Raw genomic sequence first — 21,208 nt, forward strand, 5'->3', positions numbered from 1 at the left:
GAGTCCATCAGTGAGCTTATCCTGACACCCTACGCAGAAAGCAGCCAATCAGAGGTGTGGGCCGGGTTATACAGAGCTCAGTATTTAGAGCACTGCAAGATCTGCAGCAGAGAAAACAGGAACTTTATCAAAACTACAGCAAGCAGCCCAGTAAGTGACACATCGCTGGAATCAGAGTCTCTGCCCCTCCATCATACTGCACTCAGATGGGTCAAAATCAGACATAACCCACATTTTTTCCCGCATTTTTCCCGCAGAGTCCGATAAAAAGATTAAATAAATTTTGGACATGTGCACAGCCCTATTGAATATCATAGTTACGAGCGCTACAAGTGAAAACTACACATAGCACTCATCTGAGAAAATACGTCTTATGCACGAGCCCAAATAGCAAGTTAATCAAATTAATCTCCCTGCTCTAAGTATCAGCAGAGAGGTAACGCGGGATCGGCATTGGCTTCAGCAGGGAAGTTATACTTGTTTTGTTATTTTACAGCATTTCCAGATTTGGCTTTAAAAAAAAAAAAAAAACAGTTAAGCACGTTAATTTTTTTCCCTTTTCAGCATTCTAGAATTTTTTTTCATTGTTTTCATTCGCGTGTCACCACAGGTCAATATGGTCTTATTTTTGTAGACAAGTACTATTTTGCCTTACGCATTTATTAGTAATATTTTTAACATCATAGGTTGCTTCAGACAGTAAATGGAAGTATTAGGGTATGTGTCCACGTTCAGGATTGCATCAGGATTTGGTCTGGATTTTTCATCAGTATTTGTAAGCCAAAACCAGGAGTGGAACAATTAGAGGAAAAGTATAATAGAAACATATGCTCCACTTTTGCATTTATCACCCACTCCTGGTTTTGGCTTACAAATACTGATGAAAAATCCTGACCAAATCCTGATGCAATCCTGAACGTGGACACATACCCTTAGGGTATGTGTCCACGTTCAGGTTTGCTTCAGGCTTTGGTCAGGATTTTATGCAGGTAAAATCCTGACCAAAAATGCACCTGAGGTCACTGGCAGGTCACCTGCGGTGTTCCTGCGTGTTTTGCTCATAGTAGCAACATGCTGCGTTCTGAAAAAACGCTCCGCATGTGCGTTTTCGCAGGAAAAACGCATGCGTTTTTTAATGCACAGTGGAGACGGGATTTCCTTAAATCCCCTCCACTATGCTGGAACATCTGGACGCTGCGTTTTTGATGCTGCGGCTCAGCGCTGCGTCAAAAACGCAGCGTTTCCTGAACGTGGATACATACCCTTACATTTAAAAAATGATGTTTTATTTTTATTTATTTTTTTTTATTTAGTGTGTGGGGTGATGACATTGAAGGATAGTTGCACCAGTCTCTGCCTATAGAAATCCATGGGTGAAAAAGAAATTAAAACAAATATACATATGCAAGATTCAGTAGAAAAATAACAACAAGGCTGGAATTTGGGGGCGTGTCCTATTAGAACACCAGAGGCAGAGCTGACGGAGCCAAGATGGCTGCTCCCATGAGCTGTATTTACCACGACTTTGGCGGAACTAAAATGACTGTTTAACAGTCCTATTGCTTCCAAAGGTAATTTATTGTATATTTAGTTATATGTGCTATCTCTCCGCTGTAAAATAACTTGATATGTTTGACAGTGATGCGTCCACTTTAAGGGGTCAATGGGGACCACTCCTCGTTAGCTTCTTAAAGGAAACCTGTCAGGTCACTCAGGACTCGCAAACTGCTGACATGATGATTTACTTGCCATAATCCAGCAATAAAATCATGCCCTTCCTGTAGCATAAAGTTATGCATATCCTCCACATTTGTATTGCCCTCATTCACTATCCGGATAGTTCTATGAAAACAACACCTCTGGTCAGAGATAACTCACATCCTGAGGAGGAGTTTTCCCCTTTGGAGTCGACCCATCACCAAACATATCAGGTTATACTACAATAGGGAAGTAGTAGATATAAGTAAATAGGAATAAATTACCTTTGGAAACATAAGGACTGTGAAGACAATTATTTCAGCTCTGAGAGAGCCACTGTGACCTGACAGGATCCCTTTAAATCACTTCCAGTAGTCTTAGATACTGGTGACCGCTTACCTAATATTTTGTATGTTCTCCAGGCCCGTGTTCAGGGCATTGGCTACCTTTCCCATTAACGGACTGCTGCCCAGATCTAGTTTTTCCAAACAAACTGAGAATTTCGACAACGTCTCCGGTTCAAACCTGAAACAGGTAAAAACATACAATCAATCATATAAATACAAAATAACAAACAATGCGCCATACAGTTATATAGGATAAAATCCAAAAGATTTCTTTATAAAAAAGTTATTTATTGATCTAACTTTTTAGGTTTCGTTTTTCCAGTCCGCAGTTGCAAAAGTGCAGGACTCCACTGTCCTGGCTGTGCATCTTGTCTCATGTTTACGATGCTACAATGAAATGCTATGACGTGTATACTAGTGGGAGAAGAGGGATACAATGCGGAAAACCTTTGGGCAACACACAGCATGACGAACCTCAAGAGCCAAAGAGCTAATGCTGGGCAACTAAATGGCAAAATGGCTGCTGGGATTGGTAATCAAACATTCCACCAGCCTTACTTTTCCAGTCTTCTCCAGCCTTCCATTAGCAGCTGCTGCACCAAAGAGTCGTGCGCTTCCACATTAAACCTTGAAATACAGAATACAACAATGGTAAACGAGATGCAACATAAGGACCGAGCAATGGAGCAAGTGGCTCGTACCTTATAACGGCATACAGCGTATTCACCAGGGTGGTGTCGCTCATAAAGTCAATTTTATTTTCTGCCAGGATCCGAAGAGCAATAAATTCCGGGTGATTTCGGACGGTTTCATGATTTGCGTTTGCACTCGGCTTCCCCTTCTGAAGCTCCCATAATGTATTGATGGCGCAACCCACATGATGTACTGTAAGCTTAGACTTATGGATGCCAACGAGTTGAAAAATCTGGAATTGGTTTGTGCTAGTCATCAACTGATCCAGGAGCGGATCCGAACTGATACTACGCATCTGAAAGAAGCGCAGAGAAAGAGGCAAAGCCCTCCTCCAGCAGAACATGTCTGGACTGTACGAAAGGCTTAGGACCTTAGAGAAATAAAAATATTCTATGTCTTTTCTTCCAACATCTTCTTAGAAAGTGGATATTCCTCTCTCCGGAGAAGATCTTGTTACTTCAAGATATGATAAGACACTTTGATTAAAGCCATCTGTAAAGGAAGAGATAAAAAAGGAATAATAATAATAGTGGACCCACAACTTATATGTAAGGCTGTGTTCTTTCCACATACAGATTATACAATCAGCATTTTAACATACTTATTATATGGTATTGGTATACAGGGGGTGCAGAAGTCGGTGTGCAGTGCCCCAGAGTCCTGGTCGTTGCAGTACTGTGGCTCCGCCACTATGGGGAGCTATGGTACGTCTGATTGCACTAAAGGAGTTTCTCTGACCAGGTAACACCTCACTACACTTCACACTCCGGCCACCAGGGGGGGTGGTCCTATCTAGTAGGCCACTCCTCACACTCTGGTAAAACTGGGGGTTGGACAGGAAGACAGAGAGAAGTAGCTGGGAAGAGCTAGTGAGAGGACCTGTCAGGGATGGGATCCTGGCAGACTCCTCAGAACAGAACTAACCAGTGCACAACGGGAATACAGTAAAGAAGTATTGGGACCAGAAGGAGTCGTGCTGTTAGACCGAGGCAACATCCTTCTGAGGCGCAAACAGTCGGTGGCCGGAACGCCGAGCAAGTAAGAGACTTTAAGTACTACTGCAAACCACGGCCGGACAGCTAATTATAGGTTGGCTGTCTCACTTAACACCTAAGCAGACAACGGAGGCAGTTGTGGGAGAGGGGCGACTCTAGGGTCCCGGAAGAACTCCAGGCCTACCCCGTCATACGGGTGCGTCCTACCCTATCATCTGGGGGACGAAGAGAACGAACATCTGAGACAGACAGAAACAGTTGTGAGGACTATCCCGGGAGCTCAGCAGGGAAGGACTACAACACACAGCGCTAGAAGGTAGACACTGATTCCCACCTGTAAAGAGAACTCCTGATGTGCCTTTGGACCGGCCAGTCTCTGACAACCCAGTTAACAGCGCTCTGGACTGAGGTCTCCGAAACCTTCAGTAAAGAGGTAAAGAGACTGCAACCTGGTGTCCTCGTTATTTACCGCGACTTGCACCCCACCATCATCATCACTTATTGCACCGGACGTCCCCCACTGACAGACAGGGCCACGGACCGGGTCTAGCCACCGTGACAACCCCAGAACTGAGACTCAGAGGCCCGGCTCCGGGTACCCCTCGGCCCTGCGGCGGTGTGGGGGCGCTCCAAACTTGGCGTCACGAACAGGATCTACTTAAGCCTGAAGAATCAGGTCATGTGTGCCTTGGAACTGTGATTTATTGTGCTTGGACTGTACTTTATTGAAAAGACTGTGTGCTGTGCCATTTACCGCCAAAATTCGCCATTGCCGCGCACGGAGGGAGGAGCCCTAGCTACGCGGGCGGAACCAGCCAAAAGAAGCGCGGAACGGAAAGCGCGGTAAGGCGCCAATCCCGGAAGAGGAACTCCGACCCCCAGCAGGTTAGTGGGAGGTAGGGACAGCCATGTCTGAGTCGGGAGGAGAGGAGGTGGCGGTCGCAGCCGCGGACGTAGGGGCAGCTCCGGTCCCCGCAGCGGGCGAAGCCGCGGCCCTAATACCACCACCGGTTGCCGCAGAACCCGCTGTTCCCCTCAGCCAGCCGGACACTGCCGCTAACACAAAAGCCATAATGCCCTTTTCTATGCCGTACCTGCCCGGAGCCACCTGGCTCCCACGATACTCTGGGGAGTCGCATACATTCACTGACTTTAAGGAAGGGCTCTGCAGCCTGCTCGAGTTCTATCCCCTGACAGAGCCCCAGAAGGTTCATATGATAACCGGCCAACTCTTTGGGGCGGCTCTGAGAGAATTGAAATCCTGGCCCGCTGAGGATAAAGGAACTGCACAACAGATTTTTGCCAAGCTTAAAGCCACCTTTGATACTCGCACTGCTACGGAAATTAAACTGACTTTTTATGGATGCAAACAGAGGCCACAGGATAGCTTACGGGACTATGCCCTTAATCTCCAGGAGGCGATGCGGGCCATTAAGCAGAGTGACCCCGGCAGCATGCAGGATGAAGATAAACTTCTGAAGGAGCGGTTCATTGAGGGGCTCCTGTGCAGTCACCAGCGGGGCCAATTGCACTTCCTGGCCATGCAAAATCCAGACTTGACTTTTGCGCAGTTCAAAGATAAAGCTATCCAGGCATTGCAGGAGCGACAGCCCAGCCGCGCAATACCACCCAGGAGCCCCGCTCTCACATACCACCAGGAGGTGGCATCGGATACCCCAGTTGCCGCGGAGGCCGACGCCCAGAGCTTCGAGGACGACTCCCCTGCAGGACTCCGTCTTCAGATGCAGGAGCTGACCAAGAACGTTGCTGCCCTAGCCCGGACGGTGCAGTCCCTACAGGAGGCCCCCAAGAAAAAGATCCAGCTAGCCTCCGGACCAGAGGATGTTCCCTGGATGCGACAGAAGAGGACCCCACCGACCAGAGGCCGGGACAGCGATCGTTTCCATCAGGACGGACGACCCATCTGCCGCCGATGTCACCAGGTGGGCCATCTTGCAAGGTACTGTCCTTTAAACGAGCAACCCCTGGGGCAAAGGGCCAACCCCCAGGAGTAGGACGGTCAGGCCCGCAGCATTGGAGAACCAAGTATATTGGAGGACGACCAGTTCTCCCTGTAGTGATTGATGGAATCCCCTTGAATGCTTTGCTGGACACCGGTTCTCAGGTGACGACTATACCTTACGTGCTCTACAAACGGTATTGGGAGGACGCTGATATTACTCGTGGCCCTGACGATGATTTCACCATAATCGCCAGTAATGGTCAGCCGTTGCCACAAGTGGGGTATAAGGAGGTCACCATCAAAGTGGGGCGGGTGGAATTGAAAGCCCAAGGGATTGTGATTGTTGATATTGATCGTCGAGAATGTAATCCCATGATGACTCTTGGAACTAATGTTATAGAAAATTGTCTTGCAGAAGTGATTGTTTTGTTGCAACAGGTGGCAGAAACCGCTGGCCACAGTGAGCAACGTGCCCTGCAGAAGGAAATCAGAGCTCTGATGCAGAGACAGCAGGTCGAGCTGACTGGTGGTGAGATTGGTCGTGTCACTGTGAGTGATTCAAACCCCATCGCGATACCCCCCAAGAGTGAAATGTTAATATGGTGTCGAGCAGCCATAGGCCTCAGGGGTAAGGACTACCAGGCCTTGGTAGAACCCGTATATTCAGACAATAGGCCTACTGTTCTGACAGCCCGGGGGGTGGTCGACGTCCGCCAGGGGAGAGTGCCCGTACGTGTCCTCAATTGTGGGGAGGAAGAGGTTCACCTCACCAAGTATACCACGCTCGCCAAATTGTTCACTGTCAATAATAATGTGATACAGACACCTGAACCCTTGGTCCCGTCAAACTTGGCGGAGAACAAAGGTTCTTCAGAGCCCTCGAAGGACTGGTGTCGGGAATTGCATGTGGGCACTGACTCTACCCCATCCCATCAAAAACAGGGGGCCTACAGGGTGGTACACGAGTACGAGCAGATATTCAGCAAACACCCCTCGGATTTTGGGCAGGTGAAAGGGATCCAACATCACATCCCCACGGGAGATCACCGACCCATAAAAGAGAGATATCGCCCTGTACCCCCAGCTCATTACCAGTGTGCCAAGGACATGTTGCGGGAAATGAAGGAGGCTGGGGTGGTGAGAGACAGCTGTAGCCCCTGGGCAGCTCCGTTAGTCCTTGTTAAAAAGAAAGATGGTACAATGAGGATGTGTGTTGATTACAGGCAGTTGAATCGCATTACACATAAGGACGCATACCCACTGCCTAGGATAGAGGAGTCTCTGGCTGCCTTAAAATCTGCTAACTACTTCTCTACCTTAGATCTCACCAGTGGGTACTGGCAGGTTCCTGTAGCGGAGGCGGACAAAGAGAAGACGGCCTTCACGACGCCAATGGGTCTCTGTGAGTTCAACTACATGCCCTTCGGATTGTGCAATGCTCCCGGAACGTTCCAGAGGATGATGGAGTGCTGCCTGGGACACCTGAACTTTGAAACCGTGCTGCTATATTTGGATGATGTCATTGTCTTCTCTAAGACCTACGAAGACCACCTGAAGCACCTGGCCGAGGTGTTTGAAGCCCTATCCAACTTTGGCTTAAAGGTGAAACCGTCCAAGTGTCATCTGCTGAAACCTAAAGTGCAGTACCTGGGCCATGTGGTGAGCGCTGAAGGAGTGGCCCCAGACCCCGACAAGGTCACAGTGATCAAGGACTGGCCAAAGCCCAGTGACCTCCACGAAGTCCGGCAGTTCCTCGGGCTGGTAGGCTACTACCGGAGGTTCATTAAAGACTTCACCAAGAAGGCCGCACCCTTGCAAAACCTGTTGGTGGGCCAGCCAAAGAAGACCAGGGGGAAGAACACCCCCTTTGACTGGAACGGGGAGCTGGAGGAGTCCTTCACCTGCTTGAAGTCGGCGCTGACGGGAGAAGAGGTACTGGCTTACCCCGAATACGACCAACCGTTTGTGCTGTACACAGATGCCAGTAATGTGGGACTAGGAGCCGTGCTGTCCCAAGTCCAGAAAGGCAAAGAAAGAGTGATTGCTTACGCCAGCAGGAAACTCCGTCCCACGGAAAGGAACCCTGACAACTACAGTTCCTTCAAACTGGAATTCCTTGCCTTGGTCTGGGCAGTGACAGAGAGGTTTAAGCACTACCTGGCCTCCGCGAAATTCACCGTCTTCACGGACAACAATCCGTTAACGCATCTAGGTACTGCCAAACTCGGGGCTTTGGAACAGCGGTGGATGGCCCGGCTGTCCAACTAGGATTTCACCATCAAATATCGAGCAGGACACCAGAATGCCAATGCCGATGCCCTGTCCCGAATGCCCAATTTACCAGAAGTGGGGGAAGACCCGGAGGCACTTGAAGAGGTGGAGCTGCCTGCCTTCCATCGCCCCAAAGCCACTCAGAACTCTCACCATGTGAAGAACAGGCACAAGAACCAACCGGATGCCACGCTGAATCCCCTGCCCCACCACGGAGGGGCAGAAACCCAGGATAGTGACCCCGCGGTCCGTCAGGTGAAGGAGCTCTTGACGCAGGCTGGGTTGCACCCTGGCCCAGATGATCCACAAGAAACCCAACAGCTGTGGAAGGGGAGAAGCAAGCTGTTTATCCATGATGGCAAGCTGTGCAGGAGGAGCATCGACCCACGTACTCATGAATTGGTGTGGCAGATAGTGGTGCCAAGGCGAGATGCGCCCATGGTTCTGGGAGCCTACCATGATGGAGCCGGACACTTCGGATGGAGGAAGCTGGAGAAGCTACTCCGAGGGAGGTTCTATTGGATTGGCATGAAGAGAACCATTGAGAAGTGGTGTCGGGAGTGTGGTCCATGTAGTCTGCGCAGAAAGGACCGTTAGAAAAATTGTCAACACTTTAAGGGGAAATATTGTGTAATATATTATAATATATATATATATATATATATAAGTATATAGAAACCCCAGTGAAAACAACAAGGAACGAGTGGAAACCACTCCTTATGTATAAGGGCAAAGAACCAATCACCTAGAGCAAGGATACCAACCCCAGAAGCAAGGATAACAGAGCAGGGTATACGTATAATATATATAATTCTTTATTAATGGTAGTGGTACATATAAATAACAGTGCACATGTTGGATAGTATAACAGGATTAAAATCTCAAAGAAAATATAGCCAATATAAGCATACGGTTTCCCAAAAAGATAGGTGATGTTTATATAATACCTATATGTATATGTCTTCCAAGATAGAGTAAAATAAGTGTAAAAACGTGGAACGTTAAAAAATAACCCGTAATAGGGTTAAAACGAAGAAAACCAGTGCTAAATATAAAGTGGCAAAGTGCAAAGTGAAATCGTGCAATATAAACTGGTGTGAATCACTCACACATATATCAAGTGTTTTGCACTAAAGCAGAAAAGAAGATGGAGGACAAATACCTTATGGTGTCACCGTATCCAACAGAGCGCTCCCCGACGCGCGTTTCGGATACACGATCATTCGTCAGGGGCTCCCCTGCGGCCTATCATTACCAAACGGCCGCTTGAACTGGTCGCACTGGATCATGTGAAGCTGACACCTAGCCGGTCGGGCTATATCTACGCCCTTACCATCGTGGACCACTACTCCAGGTTTTTGGTGGTTGTGCCTGTTAAAGATCTAACGGCCAGGACTGCCGCCAGGGCCTTCCAGCAGCACTTTTGTAGGCCCCATGGCTACCCAGAGAAGGTACTGACCGACCAGGGACCTGCCTTCGAAGCAGAAGTGTTCCAAGAATTCTGCCAGCTGTACGGGTGTAAGAAGATCAGAACCACCCCGTACCACCCTCAAACCAACGGGATGTGCGAGAAGATGAACCAGGTAGTAATCGATTTATTGAAGACCTTGCCTGTGGAGGAACGGAACCTGTGGCCGACAAAGTTGCCTGACCTGGTGGATATGTACAACCACATCCCAGTAAGTTCCACCAACTGTACTCCAGCGTACCTGATGCGAGGAAGGTCTAGTCGGTTACCCGTTGATCTGGACATGGGGGTCCTAGTACCCGAAGATACCTCGCCGGATGCCGACTGGGATGCAGAAAGGCAGCGAAGGTACCGCGAGGTACAGGAGTGTGTAGAAAGAAGTCTCGCCCAGGCTAGGCAAAAACAAGAAAGGGACTACAACCAACACGCTCCTGCGATTCCCCTGCCCCCTGGTGAACAAGTACTTAAACGAAAGAGGAGATTACACAAGCTCGATGACCAATGGGAAGCGGAACCGTATACCATCCTGCCATCCGACTTTGATAACACAAAGGTCTGTCTCATCAGCAAGGACAGAGGGGAGACCTCAACAGCGATATCCAGGGATCACCTTAAGGTCTGCCCCGATAAGTTGAAAGAGAGAGAGACGGTCCCAGAGATCTCTCCGCCGGTAGAAAAGGAGAAGATGTTCCATACCGTCCTTGGTGACTTTCCCCAGTCCTGGACTCAGATAAATCAAGCCCTCGTGGTGCCTGTTCTAATGTTTCAACAGCCAGACCCACCAGAAGCAATTGTGGTACCAGATCATCCGGTCCCGCTACCTCAACAAGCCTTACCTGAAGATGCCATGCCAACCGTGGAACCGACAAATCCTCCCTCTGCTATCGGTGAATCTGCTGTACCCACTGTTGATAGCAGCAGCTCTGAGAGCCCTAACCTGCCAGTGCTACCCCGACTCACTAGAAGTGTAGCTAGAAGACAGTGCACTACACCAACGGTAGCAAGCATAGCGGGCCCTGTTGGGCCAATAGCCACCCCTGCGCTGCGAAGGTCCACACGCAGCACTCAAAACCAAACTCCCCTCCGCTACAAAACTTGGAGGTATTAAATAGGGCTGCTCTTTAGTTAAGAATGTTTTTGTGTGTATTTTTGTTACAGGTTTTAAATGGACAATAGAGTAATGGACGGTGAATTGCTCAAAAACTTTCATAAGGGGAACCCATTTGTTTACCCGGGGTCCCCGCTGTTTCAACCACTGAACTGAGAGTCATAAACTGTGCATGACCTAACTTTCGCAACGTTCAAGAATCCTCACCTCCCGTAAAGGGAAGCATTGTTATGTTCAATTGTTATACTATTTCAAAAATTTGTGTGTTTTCTGTTAACATGTATTATTGTTCTTGTTTTCCCAGTCCCGGAGTACTGGATTTAACCGGGGGGGAGTGCAGCGCCCCAGAGTCCTGGTCGTTGCAGTACTGTGGCTCCGCCACTATGGGGAGCTATGGTACGTCTGATTGCACTAAAGGAGTTTCTCTGACCAGGTAACACCTCACTACACTTCACACTCCGGCCACCAGGGGGGGTGGTCCTATCTAGTAGGCCACTCCTCACACTCTGGTAAAACTGGGGGTTGGACAGGAAGACAGAGAGAAGTAGCTGGGAAGAGCTAGTGAGAGGACCTGTCAGGGATGGGATCCTGGCAGACTCCTCAGAACAGAACTAACCAGTGCACAACGGGAATACAGTAAAGAAGTATTGGGACCAGAAGGAGTCGTGCTGTTAGACCGAGGCAACATCCTTCTGAGGCGCAAACAGTCGGTGGCCGGAACGCCGAGCAAGTAAGAGACTTTAAGTACTACTGCAAACCACGGCCGGACAGCTAATTATAGGTTGGCTGTCTCACTTAACACCTAAGCAGACAACGGAGGCAGTTGTGGGAGAGGGGCGACTCTAGGGTCCCGGAAGAACTCCAGGCCTACCCCGTCATACGGGTGCGTCCTACCCTATCATCTGGGGGACGAAGAGAACGAACATCTGAGACAGACAGAAACAGTTGTGAGGACTATCCCGGGAGCTCAGCAGGGAAGGACTACAACACACAGCGCTAGAAGGTAGACACTGATTCCCACCTGTAAAGAGAACTCCTGATGTGCCTTTGGACCGGCCAGTCTCTGACAACCCAGTTAACAGCGCTCTGGACTGAGGTCTCCGAAACCTTCAGTAAAGAGGTAAAGAGACTGCAACCTGGTGTCCTCGTTATTTACCGCGACTTGCACCCCACCACTGCACCATCATCATCACTTATTGCACCGGACGTCCCCCACTGACAGACAGGGCCACGGACCGGGTCTAGCCACCGTGACAACCCCAGAACTGAGACTCAGAGGCCCGGCTCTGGGTACCCCTCGGCCCTGCGGCGGTGTGGGGGCGCTCCAGGTGTACAGTTTAAATAATAGTTGAATGTTATCAATTGTGCATGATTTTCTTAAACAAACCTCATTTTTTATAACTTCCCAAATAAAAATCAAGTCAATCTGGGTAAGGTCTGGTGACCCTTCTGGCCATGCAACCGGCAGGACAGCATCTACCTATCCACATAGTATAAAAATAATAATATGAATAGACATTTATGCCAGCATATGCACCCCTGTATATTAGAATATGAAGCTTAAAGTTATTTGTCCAGAGCATTTTTTAGCATCTGGTGATAAAAACAAACCTATTGAGTAGTGTTGAGCATTCCGATGCTGCAAGTATCGGGTATCGGGCGATACTTGCTGTATCGGAATTTCCGATACCGAGATCCGATATTTTTGTAATATCGGATATCGGTATCGAAACAACATTAATGTAAAAAGGTGTAAAAGAAAGAATTAAAATAAAAAAAATCGCTATACTCACCTGTCCGACGCAGCCGGGACCTCAGCGAAGGAACCGGCAGCGTTGTTTGTTTAAAATTCGCGCTTTTACTTGCTTACGTGAATTCCCGGCTTCTGATTGGTCAGGGCGGCCATGTTGCCGGGACGCGGACCAATCACAGCAAGCCGTGACGAAATTACGTCACGGCTTGCTGTGATTGGTCCGCGTCACGGCAACATGGCCGCCATTAACCAATCACAAGCCGTGACGTCACGGGAGGCTGGACACGCGCTTATTTTGAAAAGCGCGCGTGTCCAGCCTCCCGTGACGTCACGGCTTGTGATTGGTCACGGCGCCATATTGCCGGGATGCAGACCAATCACAGCAAGCCGTGACGAAATTACGTCACGGCTTGCTGTGATTGGTCCGCGTCCCAGGAACATGGCCGCCATTAACCAATCACAAGCCGTGACGTCACGGGAGGCTGGACACGCGCTTATTTTGAAAAGCGCGCGTGTCCAGCCTCCCGTGACGTCACGGCTTGTGATTGGTCACGGCGCCATATTGCCGGGACGCGGACCAATCACAGCAAGCCGTGACGTAATTTCGTCACGGCTTGCTGTGATTGGTCCGAGTCCCGGCAACATGGCCGCCCTGACCAATCAGAAGCCGGGAATTCACGTAAGCAAGTAAAAGCGCGAATTTTAAAGAAACAACGCTGCCGCTTACAATCGCCGAGGTCCCGGCTGCGTCGGAGGGTGAGTATAGCGATATTTTTTATTTTAATTCTTTATTTTACACATTTATATGGTTCCCAGGGCCTGAAGGAGAGTTTCCTCTCCTTCAGACCCTGGGAACCATCAGGAATACCGTCCGATACCTGAGTCCCATTGACTTGTATTGGTATCGGGTATCGGTATCGGATTGGATCCGATATTTTGCCGGTATCGGCCGATACTTTCCGATACCGATACTTTCAAGTATCGGACGGTATCGCTCAACACTACTATTGAGGCATAAGGACATCAAAGAAGATCGCACCCTACCCTCCCTTTGAATGATCGGGTGGAGAACGTGTCAGACCCATTTCATCCATGTAATTACATGGTGAGTTTAAAGGGTGATTTCTAGTTTAGTAAATCGTCCCCTCTTCTAAAGATAAGGGTTGACTTACTGGCTGCTGGAGTCCCAACTTCTCATACCCCCAAAAAATCTCCAAAAAAGAACACTGGAGCTTATAAACCAAGCTTAGCACTCAGCTATTTCCAGCAGTCCCATACACAATGAATGGTGCGGAGGTTGAGCATGTGCACCTACCGCTCATTTCGAGATTGGACTATGCCAAGCCTCGTTCCCTTTATCAAGAGCCCCATCCTCAGGATCGCCAGGGATCCTAGAACCCCAAAGACCAGCATGCTATGGGAAGGAATAATGCAATATCTTTGGAATGTTTAAAGCCTTAAACTTACACTTCTGCCCAGTAAGAAGGAGAGTGATCTTTAGTATCATAATCAGCCCGCCTTATACAGTGGTGGTATATAACTAGGATATGTCACCTATGCCGATTGCCTGGAGGTGAAGTCACTGGGACCCCTACAGAATGCTAGGAAAGCACTGAGCCATTTTATTTATAGTAATCCTTGCTGGCTTTCTTCGGGTTACCATTAAAAGAAACCTGTCGCTTGATTTATGCTGCCCAAACAATAGGCAGCATTAATCAGAGCCTGGCTGCCTGATTACAGCCAGTGATATTTTTTTCAGAGATAATATACTTTAAAGATCCGGCCGTGGACCATAGCAATAGAGAAACCAAGTCCAGAAAGTCCAAGTGCCACAGCAGGTGATTGACGGGTCCCACGACTGCGAATCACCTGATGCAGTGCTGCAAAATACCAAGAAGAGTCAGACTAGTCTCACATCCAACTATGGTCCTCAGCTGAAGACCATGGCTCGGTCTGCCTATGGTGAAAGACCTGAAGAGAGAAAATACAAGAGGTGCTCCCTGTGTAACACTGTGGGCAACAGGTCAGGGCTAGTGATGAGCGAATATACTCGTTACTCGAGATTTCCCGAGCATGCTCGGGGGTCCTCCGAGTATTTTTTAGTGCTCGGAGATTTAGTTTTCCTCACCTCAGCTGAATGATTTACATCTGTTAGCCAGCATAAGTACATGTGGGGGTTGCCTGGTTGCTAGGGAATCCCCACATGTAATCAAGCTGGTTAAGAGATGTAAATCATTCAGCTGCGGCACGAAAAACTAAATCTCCGAGCACTAAAAAATACTCAGAGGACCCCTGAGCGTGCTCGAGAAATCTCGAGTAACCAGTATATTCGCTCATCACTAGTCAGGGCAAGTCAGAGGGTTGGTCGCTCATCTGAACAGGTTGTGTGCGGCACAACTATGTAAAGAGTTAGATATTATCCAATATCCGCCGTATGCAGACCAAATGGAAAGAGGACACAACAAGGAAAGGAAAGATCAGTGAGGTGGATCCCGGAACAGAGGATAAATAAAAATGTGTGCGTAGAACCTACTCCTCCCTTAAGCATACCTGAGGATTAACCTTAGTAGCAGCAGCGCCCGGGATCCACTGCACTCCTCTCTACTTTAATGGTGAAAGATCTATAACATGAAACTGTCTTCCACAACCTCACCTTTGTATAGAGTTCGGCTGTTCTTCGCCCAGTATTAAGCCTCCTACACAGCTGTTTCTGTTTCAGTCAACGACTGTATTTTAACCTTCCTATGTAAATGATGATCATTCCCCCCCGTTTTGTATAATGGTTTATACACCCGGCTATAATCCTACATCATCCATGACTTTGTGCGAGTGTACACAGAAGAATACGTTCTTTGATGCGATTTCGAAGGATGCCGAATCCTGATTTGATTTCCTTCTTTTTCATTCTCTTTGCATTTTGTTCATTTATAATAATAAAGTATCAACACTTCTATTTATTAAAGCATTCTAACTTTGCAGTATTTCTTTCACACACGTCTAAAACTCTTAAAAATCACAACTAAATTCTCCCAGCGATTCCTACTGGCCACCGACCGCGAGCGGTCTGACGAATCAGCAAAAGGCAAAGCGCTGGAAATTTAGCTCGCGGCGCCTACGTCTAATAACGCCATTTTTGAAGTCCTTATGACATTTAATTGTATTGAATTGTTATTGTTACTAATTATTATTATTATTCTTGTTATTAATTATTGTTACCACAGGTCCTGGACCCCGTCCTCCACCCGTTACCACAGGTCCTGGACCCCGTCCTCCACCTGTCACCAGGGCATATGCGCTTGTTACTGGCCATGATTTGTCACAGTCACCCCCAGAATCTGTGTCACACCCCACAGTCTGATGACCCTGCAAGTCACTCTCTGTCTGGGTGTCAGCTCCACGTGTTTTATCCAGCAGACCACTATCAGTCGTATTGTGGCACACTTCAGGTGACGTCAGGTCAGTTAGTTGGACAGTCGCACCTTTCCCTCTGGTCAGGCCTGCCTTCTCAACATTACTAACTGACATCCACATTATATCCACAAACACTTCAGCCTTTTCCCACAGTGCTACCAAATCTTGTTGCAGCACCCCAGAGTCCTGGTTGTTGCAGTACTGTGGCTCCGCCACTATGGGGAGCTATGGTACGTCTGATTGCACTAAAGGAGTTTCTCTGACCAGGTAACACCTCACTACACTTCACACTCCGGCCACCAGGGGGGGTGGTCCTATCTAGTAGGCCACTCCTCACACTATGGTAAAACTGGGGGTTGGACAGGAAGACAGGGAGAAGTAGCTGGGAAGAGCTAGTGAGAGGACCTGTCGGGGATGGGATCCTGGCAGACTCCTCAGAACAGAACTAACCAGTGCACAACGGGAATACAGTAAAGAAGTATTGGGACCAGAAGGAGTCGTGCTGTTAGACCGAGGCAACATCCTTCTGAGGCGCAAACAGTCGGTGGCCGGAACGCCGAGCAAGTAAGAGACTTTAAGTACACTGCAAACCACGGCCGGACAGCTAATTATAGGTTGGCTGTCTCACTTAACACCTAAGCAGACAACGGAGGCAGTTGTGGGAGAGGGGCGACTCTAGGGTCCCGGAAGAACTCCAGGCCTACCCCGTCATACGGGTGCGTCCTACCATATCATCTGGGGGACGGAGAGAACGAACATCTGAGACAGACAGAAACAGTTGTGAGGACTATCCCGGGAGCTCAGCAGGGAAGAACTACAACATCCAGCGCTAGAAGGTAGACACTGATTCCCACCTGTAAAGAGAACTCCTGATGTGCCTTTGGACCGGCCGGTCTCGGACAACCCAGTTAACAGCGCTCTGGACTGAGGTCTCCAAAACCTTCAGTAAAGAGGTAAAGAGACTGCAACCTGGTGTCCTCGTTATTTACCGCGACTTGCACCCCACAACTGCACCATCATCATCACTTATTGCACCGGACGTCCCCCACTGACAGACAGGGCCACGGACCGGGTCTAGCCACCGTGACAACCCCAGGACTGAGACCTAGAGGCCCGGCTCCGGGTACCCCTCGGCCCTGCGGCGGTGTGGGGGCGCTCCATTGTCCTATTACCATAGGATACGGCAAGATCGGGTCTACAACCACCTCATGGTATGTGGAAACCTCCGCTGCGACAATGTAGATAGTGGCTACCTGGAGATATTCAGTGTCGCCAGGTGACACAGAATCTTCTGGACGGGTTCCCAGCACAGACGCTTCTCTCCCCGGGTCTATCAACCCTTGCACACACTTTCCATCCAGCCAAAAAGGACACAGTCGTGACACCTCACTGATTGCCGCCCCTTTTTTGGCTCCACCCCCTTTCTGGGCAAGTGCTCCGCTTTTTGATACCACCCCGGTTCGAGATTCAGCCCCCCTTCGGGATTCCACCCCTTTTTGGGCCATTACCCCTATTCGGGTTACCGCCCCTTTTTGGGTCTCCGCCCCCTTTTGGGCAACCATCCCCGTTTGGGCCACCGCTCACTATTAGGGATACTCCCCTCCCTGGGATACACCCCGTGGACTCCCCCACGGCACTCAGGCCCCAGTTCACACAGTACACCCCAATGTCTCTGGGCTTGTACTGGCCTTTTAAGAGTCTGCACAAAAAGATTTTTTTTTTTTTTTTTCTCTATGTCACTTTCACCAGCTCCTGCTGGTACCGCCACAGCTCCCGCTGCAGTCACACACAACCGGCACCTCCAGGTGCTGCCAACCACAAGCCACTACAGCTCCGCCTGCTGTGGAACCTCTCGCTGCAACCACGGCTACTCTCCACACGGCTCTGCACGGCTCCACCGCTGCCGCTTGTCACCTTTGTGACCCCGCCGAGTCACAGCAGACGCTTGTCACTTTCGTAACCCCGCCGAGTTACCGCTAGACGCTTGTCATCTTCGTGGCTCTGCCACAGCAATTAACTCCACGTGTGCTAGCGGGATTGTTGCCAAAATTCTCCACCAATTGTAAGGTTTCTCTCACTGAGAGTGTTGGGGGACACTCACTTGGCCGCGATATTCAAGCACACGGGCACGGGTTTATAAAACAAAGCAGTCCATGCGGTTTATTAAGCCTCATAAACCGGGTTACGCACAGTTCATAACATGAAACACAACAGGCACCAACTGGTAATATTTACTTGCAGCTTCTAACACTTCAGTGTACGGCTTTGCCTCACGGACACTAACACGCTGGTCCTCCCTTAACCAGTTCCCAAGGGAGACCACATAGTTCATAGACTTCACAAGCACTACGGCCTGTACGATACCTGACGGGAGCTCCGGCTCCACCTGCTGACTCCTCGCCAGTCCACACCTCCGGGTAAGCTGCCTTACAGGGATCACCAACTTGCCTGGCCGGCACACACTAGTCAGTCCAGACCTCACCGAAGGACTCCAGCTTCCCCAGTTCCACTGTGCACGGCTCCGGGATCCGGTCCTCCTACTAGGACCTCCCACGCCAGCAGGTGCTTTCCAGGAAGCCTCCTCCCAGGCTTCCAACACAGGAACACACCGAGCCCTCAGGAACTCCCTCAGGGATTTTGCACTTGGACCCTTCAGGTCCAAACACTGGAACCACACAGGAACATGTGACCCACACTCTGGTCACGTTATGTACCTGTAACCACACCCACAGTAATGGATCACATGGACTGGTCACGTGATCCTGACATCACTGCAGGTCAATTCTCACGGCCTCAATACAACTCCGTGCAGATTCCGGGGAGACCATGCAGCGCCCCCTACCTGTTACAGGGGTTACTGCATCACATATATCACAGAGCTTACATACATAACTGGGAAAAAGACCTTGATACTGAATTTCAGGACTGGGAGGTAGATCAAATTTACAAAAATTCGCATGGCCCATCTAGTTGTATAAGAGTACAGGAAAATTCGTATAAAATAGTCACTAGATGGTACACTACTCCAACTCTATCTCATCTTTGGTATCCTAATTCTTCACCAACCTGTTGGAGATGTACTAAAGACGTTGGTACTTTTCTGCATATGTGGTGGTCTTGTGAAATACTACAAACTTTTTGGAAAGAAGTATTAAAACATATAACTAAAATATGCAAATTACTACATCCACCCTCCCTGACACTCATTTTTTTAAACTGGAAGGGGGACAACTCGAAATATAAAAATAAATCCCTGTTGGCTTTCCTTCTATCAGCAGCTAAGCTTCTTATCCCAGTCCACTGGTTGACTAAAAACTGCCCGAGCATTTCGGATTGGGTCAACAAAGTGGACCAGTTATACTATATAGAAGAAATTTCTGCTTTCACTTTTTTCTCACAAGAGAAATTCCACACAACATAGGTCCCCTGGAAATCTTTCAGATCAAGTGATGAGTATTTGGCTCTCATTAACAATTAGAAATCTCTTTAGAGGTTTGGATCTCTTCCTAATCCAGAAATGAACGTGTCGATGTCCCCCCTCTAAATCCCTTGCACCTATTTTACGATAAGCCGAACCCTCCCCTTCTAGTGGATCTATCACCTACCCCCTTTCTCCTCTTCTTTCTTTCTTTCTATTTACAGTATGTGTGTATTGGTTAAATGTCGCATTAATGTGGAGTTGTTTTTGGTTTCTGATCTAGCCTTCGGGAAGTCACAAGACTTCAAATCTGAACTTTCTTAATGATTGCATCTTACTGTAATCTTATGTTTATCCACATGTTTATCTACATGTTCATCACTAATGTTACATGTTATTATTGAACTAGCCTTCCCGAGATTGGGTTATATGTCATACTGATGTATCTCAAATCCACATGTTACCATTTACCTATCTGTTATTTGTGTAAAACTAATAAAAAGAAACTTAAAACAAACGAAGACTGACTTCCAAACTGTTTTGTTCACCGATGAGTGCCGCGCAACGCTCGTTGGTCCAGATGGATGGAGTGGAGGATGGCTGGTTGATGGACACCCCATGAAAACACGGCTAAGGCGCCAACAAGGAGGTGGAGTAATGTTTTGGGCTGGAATCATGGGGAGAGAGATTGTCGGCCCCTTTATGATCCCTGAAGGGGTAAAGATGAACTCCATAATCTATGTGGAGTTTCTAAAACAACACTTCCTGCCATGGTTCAAGAGGAAGAACCGCAGCAAGATCATTTTCATGCATGATAATGCACCATCTCATGCTGCAAAAAACACATCTGCATCTCTGGCTGCTATGGGCATAAAAGAGGACAAACTTATGGTGTGGCCACCATCTTCCCCTGACCTCAACCCCATTGAGAACCTCTGGAGCATCATCAAAAGGAGTGTCTATGATGGCGGGAGGCAGTTCACATCTAAGCAACAGCTCTGGGAGGGTATTCTGTCCACATGCAAAACAAATGAAGCAGAAACCATCCAAAAACTGACAAATTCAATGGACGAGAGAGTTCAGAAGCTTTTTTCGAACAAGGGGTCCTATGTGCAAATGTAACATCACCTAGAATAAAGTTTTCACTTGAAAACTGTTTGATTTCATTTTGTAATAAGCTGATAATGCTTATAACTTCACAATTGACCTTTTTTTGTTCAAAATAAAAAAAAGAGGTTGAAAACTCTGCTGTGCATAATAATTTGGAACATGCATTTTGAGTGTTTATTTTTTTTAAAAAAGATACTGTTTTCATAGGCAGTTTTTTCCAAAACATTGCAATTATACTAGAATAGTAGATGACTGGAAAATAACAATGACTGCAATTCAGATAGGTAATTTAGAGAAAATATGAGGAAATATTATTTGCATAATAATTTGGAACACAGTGTATATATAGACTGTATATATGTTATAAGGAATATTTGAGGCCATGGAACCATTCTATGTCCATTTTGCAAGCCGTCGAGAAAATTTCGCCATACGGATGCCACACGGATGGCACACGGATAATTGTAGGAGAAAAAATTGCATCCTCGCATTGAATACGGATCACTGTTCAGGAAATTTTCTGCTTATCTCGGCCATCAAAAACGGACTGTATTTTTATATGTTGTGTGTGACTCCGGCCTAACTCCCAAACTGATTGCATTGTTTACTGACAAGGTATAAAACATTTTGAAAACACACCTAATACATTATTAACGACATTTTACCATGTTTATTTTCACACATGGAAATAAGTGATTTTTCCTTTTCGCTTCTGAACTATACAGAGTTCTGATATTTTATTTCAGATTATGTGCAGAACTTGAACTTGTTTCATTTGACTACTTGTGGTTCAAGGTAAGCTGATTCTGTGAATAATTAATGTCTTACTGGATGTAGTTGACAACATTCTGGCCATGAAGTACATTTTGATGATAGTTCTAGCAAGTTACTGGTGAAACTCTTCCAAGGTTCTGTTAACATACAAAAATAAGCGATTTACGTGAATAACTTCTGAACTACACATAGAGTTGAT

General features: G+C 47.9%; 1 pseudogene; it reads right to left on the reverse strand.

The window, feature by feature from the left end:
* The window catches only part of LOC143785852 (FAST kinase domain-containing protein 1, mitochondrial-like), a 57,737-nt pseudogene that overhangs the window by 19,083 nt on the left and 17,446 nt on the right, over positions 1-21,208 (reverse strand).

The sequence above is a fragment of the Ranitomeya variabilis genome, chromosome 7 (genome assembly GCF_051348905.1).
Source record: "Ranitomeya variabilis isolate aRanVar5 chromosome 7, aRanVar5.hap1, whole genome shotgun sequence".
Taxonomy (NCBI): Eukaryota; Metazoa; Chordata; class Amphibia; order Anura; family Dendrobatidae; genus Ranitomeya; species Ranitomeya variabilis.